Source organism: Rhinopithecus roxellana, chromosome 4, assembly GCF_007565055.1.
Source record: "Rhinopithecus roxellana isolate Shanxi Qingling chromosome 4, ASM756505v1, whole genome shotgun sequence".
In the NCBI taxonomy this organism is placed as follows: Eukaryota; Metazoa; Chordata; class Mammalia; order Primates; family Cercopithecidae; genus Rhinopithecus; species Rhinopithecus roxellana.
The window spans coordinates 117,041,391-117,051,127 of record NC_044552.1 but is presented as its reverse complement, the minus strand read 5'-3'; the positions used below and the strand labels follow the sequence as shown (position 1 = coordinate 117,051,127).

Below are 9,737 nucleotides of genomic sequence, written 5' to 3'. Positions count from 1 at the left end.
TCCTGTCAATCTTCTTTATCAGACAAATCCACTTAGATAGCCAGTACCTCAAATGTCACATTCCAGAATAGAGCTTAGTATCTTACCACCGCCCAGGCTGTGCCTTCTCCTGCGCTTCCTCCAGTGGATGAAGCAACCTATAGTAATAATAGTAGCTCACATTTATTCAGTATTTATTTTGCACCAGGTAGTTTGTTACTTTTCCTTTCTTCTGACTTTTGTTTTAGGTTCAGGGGGTACATGTGCAGGTTTGTTACATGGTAAATTGTGTGCCACTGGGGTTTGGTGTATGAGTAATCCCGTTACTGAGGTAGTGAATATAGTACATGGCAGTTAGTCTTTCAACCCTTGCCTCCCCACTGCCCTCCCTCCTCTAGCAGTCCCCGGTGTCTCTTGTTCTCATCTTTATGTCCATGTGTACTCAAGAATCATCTATGACAAACTCACAGCCAGCATCATACTGAATGGGAAAAGCTGGAAGCATTCCCCTTGAGAAGCGGAAAAAGACAAGAACGTATACTCTCACCACTTCTGTTTGATTTTCATATGTGCTCTTGCATGTAATGTTCACCACAACTCTAAAAAGGAGGTACAATTGTTATCATCATTCTGTAAATGAGAACGGGAAGCACAGTGTGATTACAGTGTAACAGACAGTCCAAGGGACTTCAGATCCAGATTCTTAACCACTTTCCCAGACTGTCTCTCTTCCATCTCCTGCTCTCTTTCTCTGATTGATAACCTGTTTCTTAACCTGATCCTCTCTGCAACAGCCTTAGTTTAGTTTTCATTATTTGTTGTTTTGATTGATTTATAAAGGCACCTTTTAAAATTATTTACTATAGCTACTAAATAATGGAGCTTTACTATAAAGTATATTCTCCATTTTACTGTAGGAATCATCTTCAAAACACCAATCTGATCACATTAAACCACAGACCCTCACTATGACACAGCAGGTCTTTCAAGATTAGATTCCTGTCTACTTACCCAGTCTCCTGTTTCTTTCTTTTGCATTCAAAGATATTTTAATCATACCAATACATGCACCTGGTTTAAAATATATATATTAGATCGAAGCATAGTAAATCGCTGATATTCAACCATTTCAGTCTACTAAACAGCAATTTCATATTCGGTTTATTATTGCAGAAGTTTATAATGGAAACAGTAGCTCTTTCCTTTGTCCCTCTTTAGCGCCAAATATACTCTCCAGAGACAACCATTTTTTATTATTTCAGTTGGTTCTGGATATTTCCTCCATATTTCTCATACTATGCTGAAAGAGTTTAGGTTTGGCTCTGACAAGTTCAATGCCATGCCTCAAATAAGAGAAACAGGGTTTTTGTTTTTGTTTTTGTTTTTTTGTCTTACATAAAATACTTGCAGTATAAAGAGCCAGACTTCTCCCTGTTCACATTCCACTGCCACTAGAATGTGGCCTCTGTCCTCACGGTCTGAGGTAGAATCTATGTTTTAGACATCAAGATGGAGAAAAGGGCAAAGGCACATGGGCATGCTGTTCTTTGAAAGATTCTAGTTGCTGTCATTTGAAACGTGTACATACAACTCATGAGCCAAAACTTCATCCCAGCCGGGAGGGTGGAGAAGTATTGCTTGCACTGGCCAGCCATGTGCCAAAGCCTCCTGTTGGACAAGGGGAGACAGCTTTTGGGAGACCTGTAGAAGTCTCTGCTACATAGATTTATACTTCTCTATCTAGATTTATCAATACTTCAGACTTTATCTTTAAATTTACATATATGACACACATGCATTTAACTCCTATACTCCCACCTCCTCTCTCTTATTTCTTAAATATAGTTAAAAGCTACTTTTAGTTGAATCAATATAATCTGATTCAGAAAATATAACTCGCTGCAAAGAAAAAGTTGTCAAAGCATTATTATTTTTTCTTTTTTTTAACTGTGAAAATATTTTATTTAGTCATTTTTGTTTACAATTCAAACTCCAGTAATTCAAAATTAACATCTTTGCCCATGAGTTTCTTATAGACACCAGATTTTTTTTTCTTTTCTTTTTTTTTTTTTTTTTTTTTTTGAGAGGGAGTCTCCCTCTGTAGCCCGGGCTGGAGTGCAGTGGTGCAATCTCAGCTCACTGCAAGCTCCGCCTCCTGGGTTCACACCATTCTCCTGCCTCAGCCTCCCGAGTAGCTGGGACTACAGGTGCTCGCCACCTCGCCCGGCAAATTTTTTTGTATTTTTAGTAGAGACGGTTTCACTGTGTTAGCCAGGATGGTCTCCATGTCCTGACCTCATGATCCGCCCACCTTAGCCTCCCAAAGTGCTGGGACTACAGGCGCCCGCCACCACTTCTGGCTAATTTTTTGTATTCTTAGTAGAGACAGGGTTTCTCTATGCTAGCCAAGATGCAGAAAAAATTTTAACCTTGTGTTCCACATTGTTCTGCTGTGCTTTGTCCAAATGAACCTTTACCAGCAGGCTACCATCCAGTTTCACGCGGATTCTCTTGCCCACAATTTCCTTGGGAGACCAAGTCCTCAAGGATTGCATCGTGCTCAGCTGTCACAGCACGGCTCCTGGGATGCTTTTGCTTATTTGTTGTATGACTTTTTCGAGTTAGCTTAGGTAGAATTCTCCTCTGAGCGATAAAGACAACATGCTTCCCACTGAACTTTTTCTCCAATTTGCTACTAGCTGGACTTGGATTTTCTGGAAAGATTTCAGTTGAGGAGCAGGAACAAAGATTATGATAACTTTTCGACCATCTCCAACTTCAATTTCCTTGGCTGCCATAATATTAAGCTCCCTGAGCTGAACCTTGAGGTCTGAGTTCATCTCCAGCTCCAGAAGAGCCTGGGAGATGCCGGACTCGAACTCGTCCAGCTTCTCGTCATTGGGCTTCACGATCTTGGTGCTCGAAATGAACACGGCCTTCTCCTTGCTGAGCACCGGTTTAGGAAGAGGATGAAGACGTTATTTTCTATAGAGCTTTTTATTTACTATTGTGTCAAATTTTTTAAAATTCTTTTTTTTTTTTTTTTGCTTGCATAATTTTCATTTAAATATCGTTAATACTTTCCTTCATCTCTAAGTTACCACTGACAATTTCATCCATTCCCTTGGGTCTACTTTTTTTCTGGATAGAGTTCTGCATCATGGGGACCTTCATTCTCCTGCTTTGAACAAGGATGGTTGTTCTGTAGACCCTCTGAACGGTTTTCAGCCAGGTACTTCTTTTGCTTTTCTCCTTTGTTAGAGACATGGTTCCCTAGATAGTATGTTTGCCTCCTTTTCTTTTTTTAAATCTTGGTCACTAGAGACTGTCAAAAATTGCCAATACCGACTATGTTTCATGTTGTCATGGTGGGGTATTGGGAAACGTTATCAATTAGCAATAATCGCACCTGGGATAAACCTCACTGGCTACCATACTCCCCCTGTGCAAAGCTTATGCTTTCCTCTTACTTGATTTATTCCCGTATTTTGCTGGAACATATCCTCCATTAATTGCTTAACAAAGGTTCCATGAGGAGGTCTTCATCTGCCCTTTTCATTGTTAAGCATCAAGTTCTCAGTAAGATACATAAAGATAGACAGATGATAGATGATAGACCAATAGACAGATAGAGGGTGGCTGGTGGGATGGATGGATGGATGGATAGATGGATAGATAGATAGATAGATAGATAGATAGATAGATAGATAGATAGATAGATAGATAGATAGATAGAGTGAGCTTTTCCTCATAATTTTGAAAACCATCTTCTCCTCTCTCATTGTTCTTAGACTTTCTTTGAGATGTCTGGCGCTATTCTGATTCCTAGTCCTTCACATGTGTCTTTTTTTCTAACACTCAGAGGTATTTACCTCTGTGTTCTGAAATTGTCTTTATGTCTGTGCTCTGCAGTTTCACTATGAAGTGCCCTCGTGTGGGTCGTTTCCATTCTTGGCACTGGCAACTTGGTAAGGCTTCTACATCTGGATATTAGTACACTTCAATTGTAAAATATTTTATTGTATTTTATTTTTATCATTTCCTTCCTTCCATTTTCATTATTTTTTCTTTCTTTTTGGAGCTTAGTCAGATGTGGAACTTCCTATATTTATCTTCTAAGTATCTTCTTTTTTCTAATATTTTCCACCTCTGTTTTATTGATTTATTTTTTCTTTTTTGAGATAGAGTCTTGCTCTATTGCCAGGCTGGCATGCAGTAGCATGATCTCAGTTCACTGAAACCTCTGCCTCCCAGGTTCAAGTGATTCTCCTGCCTCAGCTTCCCCAGTAGCTGGGACTACAGGCACATGCCACCACACCTGGATAATTTTTTGCATGTTTAGCAGAGCTGGGGTTTCACCATGTTAGCCAGGATGATCTCGATCTCTTGACGTCATGATCCGCCAGCCTTGGCCTCCTGAAGTGCTGGGATTACAGACGTGAGCCACAGCACCTGGTCTTCTACCTCTGTTTTTCTGTCTCACAGGCTGGAGTGCAGTGGTGTGATCTTGGCTCACTGCAAGCTCCACCTCCACCTCCACGATCTCATGCCTCAGCCTCCCCAGTAGCTGGGACTTCAGGTGTGCACCACCACACCACACCCGACTTTTTTTTTTTTTTTTTTTTTTTAGTAGAGATGGGGTTTCGCCATGTTGGCGAGGCTAGTTTCAAACTCCTGACCACCTTAGCCTCCCAAAGTGCTAGGATTATAGGTGTGAGCTGCCATGCCTGGCCTCCACCTCTGTTTTTATTATATTTTGAGAAATTTTCTTGACTTTATGTTCCAAACCTTCTCTTTTTTTATTCTAGCCACCTGATTTTTTAACTTACCTGTATGTTAATTTTTAAAGTTGCTTTCTGGGACTTTTTAAACAGTTACAACATGTTGTCACAAACCTTAAAGTTTTAATTGGAGCTGTGAAATTTTTATTGGGGAGAGATTAATTCTGATTTATGCATTTTTTTGGTCTGGGCACTTTCTCTGTATGTTTATTTTACTTGTTTGTTTCTAATTTATGAGGCTCACTTTTATGCCATGAGTACATATTAAAAATGAAAGCTTAAAAATCTAACAGGCAGCTTTCCAATATGGATGAAGTATGTCAACTCACATGTTTCACTTTGGATTGACAAGGGGGGGGGTGAGCCACATTTTCACTGGTGATTTATTTATTTATTTATTTATTTATTTATTTATTAATTTATTTTTATTTTTATTATACTTTAAGTTCTAGGGTACACGTGCATAACATGCAGGTTTGTTATATATGTATACTTGTGCCATGTTGGTGTGCTGCACCCATCAACTCGTCAGCACCCATCAAGTCATCATTTATATCATGTATAACTCCCCAATGCAATTCCTCCCCCCTCCCCCCTCCCCATGATAGGCCCCAGTGTGTGATGTTCCCCTTCCCGAGTCCAAGTTTCCTCATTGTTCAGTTCCCACCTATGAGTGAGAACATGCAGTGTTTGGCTTTCTCTTCTTGTGATAGTTTGCTAAGAATGATGGTTTCCAGCTGCATCCATGTCCCTACAAAGGATGCAAACTCATCCTTTTTTATGGCTGCATAGTATTCCATGGTGTATATGTGCCACATTTTCTTAATCCAGTCTGTCACTGATGGACATTTGGGTTGATTCCAAGTCTTTGCTATTGTGAATAGTGCCGCAATAAACATACGTGTGCATGTGTCTTTGTAGTAGAATAATTTATAATCCTTTGGTATATACCCAGTAGTGGGATGGCTGGGTCATATGGTACATCTAGTTCTAGATCCTTGAGGAATTGCCATACTCTTTTCCATAATGGTTGAACTAGTTTACAATCCCACCAACAGTGTAAAAGTGTTCCTATTTCTCCACATCCTCTCCAGCACCTGTTGTTTCCTGATTTTTTAATGATTGCCATTCTAACTGGTGTGAGATGGTATCTCATTGTGGTTTTGATTTGCATTTCTCTGATGGCCAGTGATGATGAGCATTTTCTCATGTGTCTGTTGGCTGTATGAATGTCTTCTTTTGAGAAATGTCTGTTCATATCCTTTCCCCACTTTTTGATGGGGTTGTTTGTTTTTTTCTTGTATATTTGTTTGAGTTCTTTGTAGATTCTGGATATTAGCCCTTTGTCAGATGAGTAGGTTGCAAAAATTTTCTCCCATTCTGTAGGTTGCCTGTTCACTCTGACGGTAGTTTCTTTTGCTGTGCAGAAGCTCTTTAGTTTAATTAGATCCCATTTGTCAATTTTTGCTTTTGCTGCCGTTGCTTTTGGTGTTTTAGACATGAAGTCCTTGCCCATGCCTATGTCCTGAATGGTACTACCTAGATTTTCTTCTAGGGTTTTTATGGTATTAGGTCTAACATTTAAGTCTCTAAACCATCTTGAATTAATCTTTGTATAAGGAGTAAGGAAAGGATCCAGTTTCAGCTTTCTACTTATGGCTAGCCAATTTTCCCAGCACCATAATAAAGAAGAAAAGAGAGAGGAATCAAATAGATACAATAAAAAATGATAAAGGGGATATCACCACCGACCCCATAGAAATACAAACTACCATCAGAGAATACTATAAACATATCTACGCAAATCAACTAGAAAATCTAGAAGAAATGGATAATTTCCTGGACACTTACACTCTCCCAAGACTAAACCAGGAAGAAGTTGAATCCCTGAATAGACCAATAGCAGGCTCTGAAATTGAGGCAACAATTAATAGCCTACCCACCAAAAAAAGTCCAGGACCAGATGGATTCACAGCTGAATTCTACCAGAGGTACAAGGAGGAGCTGGTACCATTCCTTCTGAAACTATTCCAATCAATAGAAAAAGAGGGAATCCTCCCGAACTCATTTTTTGAGGCCAACATCATCCTGATACCAAAGCCTGGCAGAGACACAACAAAAAAAGAACATTTTAGACCAATATCCCTGATGAACATCGATGCAAAAATTCTCAATAAAATACTGGCAAACCAGATTCAGCAGCACATCAAAAGGCTTATCCACCATGATCAAGTGGGCTTCATCCCTGGGATGCAAGGCTGGTTCAACATTCGCAAATCAATAAACGTAATCCAGCATATAAACAGAACCAAAGTCAAGAACCACATGATTATCTCAATAGATGCAGAAAAGGCTTTTGACAAAATTCAACAGCCCTTCATGCTAAAAACGCTCAATAAATTCGGTATTGATGGAACGTACCTCAAAATAATAAGAGCTATTTATGACAAACCCACAGCCAATATCATACTGAATGGGCAAAAACTGGAAAAATTCCCTTTGAAAACTGGCACAAGACAGGGATGCCCTCTCTCCCCACTCCTATTCAACATAGTGTTGGAAGTTCTGGCTAGGGCAATCAGGCAAGAGAAAGAAATAAAGGGTATCCCGTTAGGAAAAGAAGAAGTCAAATTGTCCCTGTTTGCAGATGACATGATTGTATATTTAGAAAACCCCATTGTCTCAGCCCAAAATCTCCTTAAGCTGATAAGCAACTTCAGCAAAGTCTCAGGATACAAAATTAATGTGCAAAAATCACAAGCATTCTTATACACCAGTAACAGACATACAGAAAGCCAAATCATGAATGAACTTCCATTCACAATTGCTTCAAAGAGAATCAAATACCTAGGAATCCAACTTACAAGGCATGTAAAGGACCTCTTCAAGGAGAACTACAAACCACTGCTCAGTGAAATCAAAGAGGACACAAACAAATGGAAGAACATACCATGCTCATGGATAGGAAGAATCAATATCGTGAAAATGGCCATACTGCCCAAGGTAATTTATAGATTCAATGCCATCCCCATCAAGCTACCAATGAGTTTCTTCACAGAATTGGAAAAAACTGCTTTAAAGTTCATATGGAACCAAAAAAGAGCCCGCATTGCCAAGACAATCCTAAGTCAAAAGGACAAAGCTGGAAGCGTCACGCTACCTGACTTCAAACAATACTACAAGGCTACAGTAACCAAAACAGCATGGTACTGGTACCAAAACAGAGATATAGACCAATGGAACAGAACAGAGTCCTCAGAAATAATACCACACATCTACAGCCATCTGATCTTTGACAAACCTGAGAGAAACAAGAAATGGGGAAAGGATTCCCTATTCACTGGTGATTTCTAAACATCAATATGTGAATAACTTTTCCCTGAAGCCATTCTATTTTCCAGAAGAGTTCTCCAGTCTCCTGACTGGAATATGTGCAAAAAAGGCTGAATGGGAATAAAGGAATAGAGAACAACCATCCTTGAGTGCAGCTTTTCAATCAATATTCCTAAATTTTCCCTTAATCTCAAGTATTCACTCTTTAATTCCTATAGAGAAAGAACCTACAATCTTTTGTCTGAAAGCTACCCATCTAGCTATTGGTTCAACTAGTTATTGGATAGAAATAAGAGCTGAGATTCCAGTTCCATATTCAGACATGTAAACCATTCCTTTGTTGGTACCATTTTTAGTTCTGGACTTTACTTCCTATATTCTGAAATATATGCCATCCTGACCCTTTGTGCATTTGAGGGGACAAAAACAAAGCCCTTCTTCTTCTGTATAAGCTTCTATTCTGATAAGTACATAATTTGTATCCTATCCAGAACTGATATCTAACTGACATTCACCAGGTTAGCCATGACAGTTCATGAAATTAGAAATACTATTGTCCTTCTTGGTTATTAGCTACCTCTCCGGAATCCTTGGCACATCCCCTGCCACCTCATCCTCTCCCTGGGAAACCCTGTTTCCACATGCACCCACACGAACTCTTCACAGGAAGCAGATGGTGCAGAGAAAATGGGATCATTAAAGGATTTAATGAAGAGACCATTTACAGCGGCATGAAGAGGGTTAAGGGAAACCAACCAACAAGGGATGGGGCAAGACACCAGAATCATCAAGATTAGAAAGCTATTACTTCCTCTAAGCCTGAAGAGGCAAGAAAGGAAACTGTTGGTGCAACCAAGCAGAGCTATAGCTATAGAATAGATTACCCTACAGAAACTGTGGTCCTAGGTAGAGGATAGCAGGCACACAAAACCATGGCTCAGCAGGGAAAGAACCAGTAGAATAATGATCCTGATACCCCTGATGCCTCCTTTAGCTGAACCATCAGGTAGTCAAAAAGCAAGGGAGTCCTCTCAGCTCTAAAAGTTTAGTGGAGGGTACATCTAGAGAAGCCAAGGGTCACAGAGACTGTGCAGCCCACCACTGGCTCAGCAGACGGTCCCCAGGAAACTCTTCTGCATGACAACAGGCAGTTCTTTCTGATTGCTTGGGCCCTGCACCATACTTATTTTTAAGCATTTTAAATAACATTTCTGCTTCTCTGAACTTCCTAAATTCACAAACTGTAACAATCTTTCATCTACTAACATCCCCTCTCTCATTCCCTTTTTCTCTGTGGATTTACACCGACTGTACATGGGAGTAGGAGGGAAGGGGAAACAATTTATTTCATTTTAATGGAGTCTCAGGAGGGAGGAGCAATAACTGCCTTTGAACAACCTGGCATCTTATTCAATCAAAACACTACTATTTCCCTTCATTCAACTGCCTCATCCATTTGTAGGTCTTTATAAATGCTATACCATCTCACACCTCCAAGGCATTTTTTCATCTAACTAGAATAACCTTCATTTACCTGGATAACTCCAAATATTTCTGCAGGCCAGCTCAAAAATCACCTCTCCTAGGGAACCCTGCCTGGCCCTTCTGCAGTCCATCCTAAGTGCCCTCCTGTGTGCGTTTATA

The 9,737-nt window shown here is 39.9% G+C and overlaps 1 non-coding gene and 1 pseudogene across 1 annotated transcript; both read right to left on the bottom strand.

Annotated features, from left to right (window-relative positions):
- Positions 1-1,957: 1,957 nt before the first annotated feature.
- The window catches only part of LOC104672605, a 119,115-nt pseudogene continuing 111,335 nt past the window's right edge, over positions 1,958-9,737 (bottom strand).
- LOC115897061 lies at positions 3,295-3,433 on the bottom strand. The gene has a single exon (XR_004057009.1). It is a non-coding gene; the product is annotated as a U4 spliceosomal RNA (small nuclear RNA).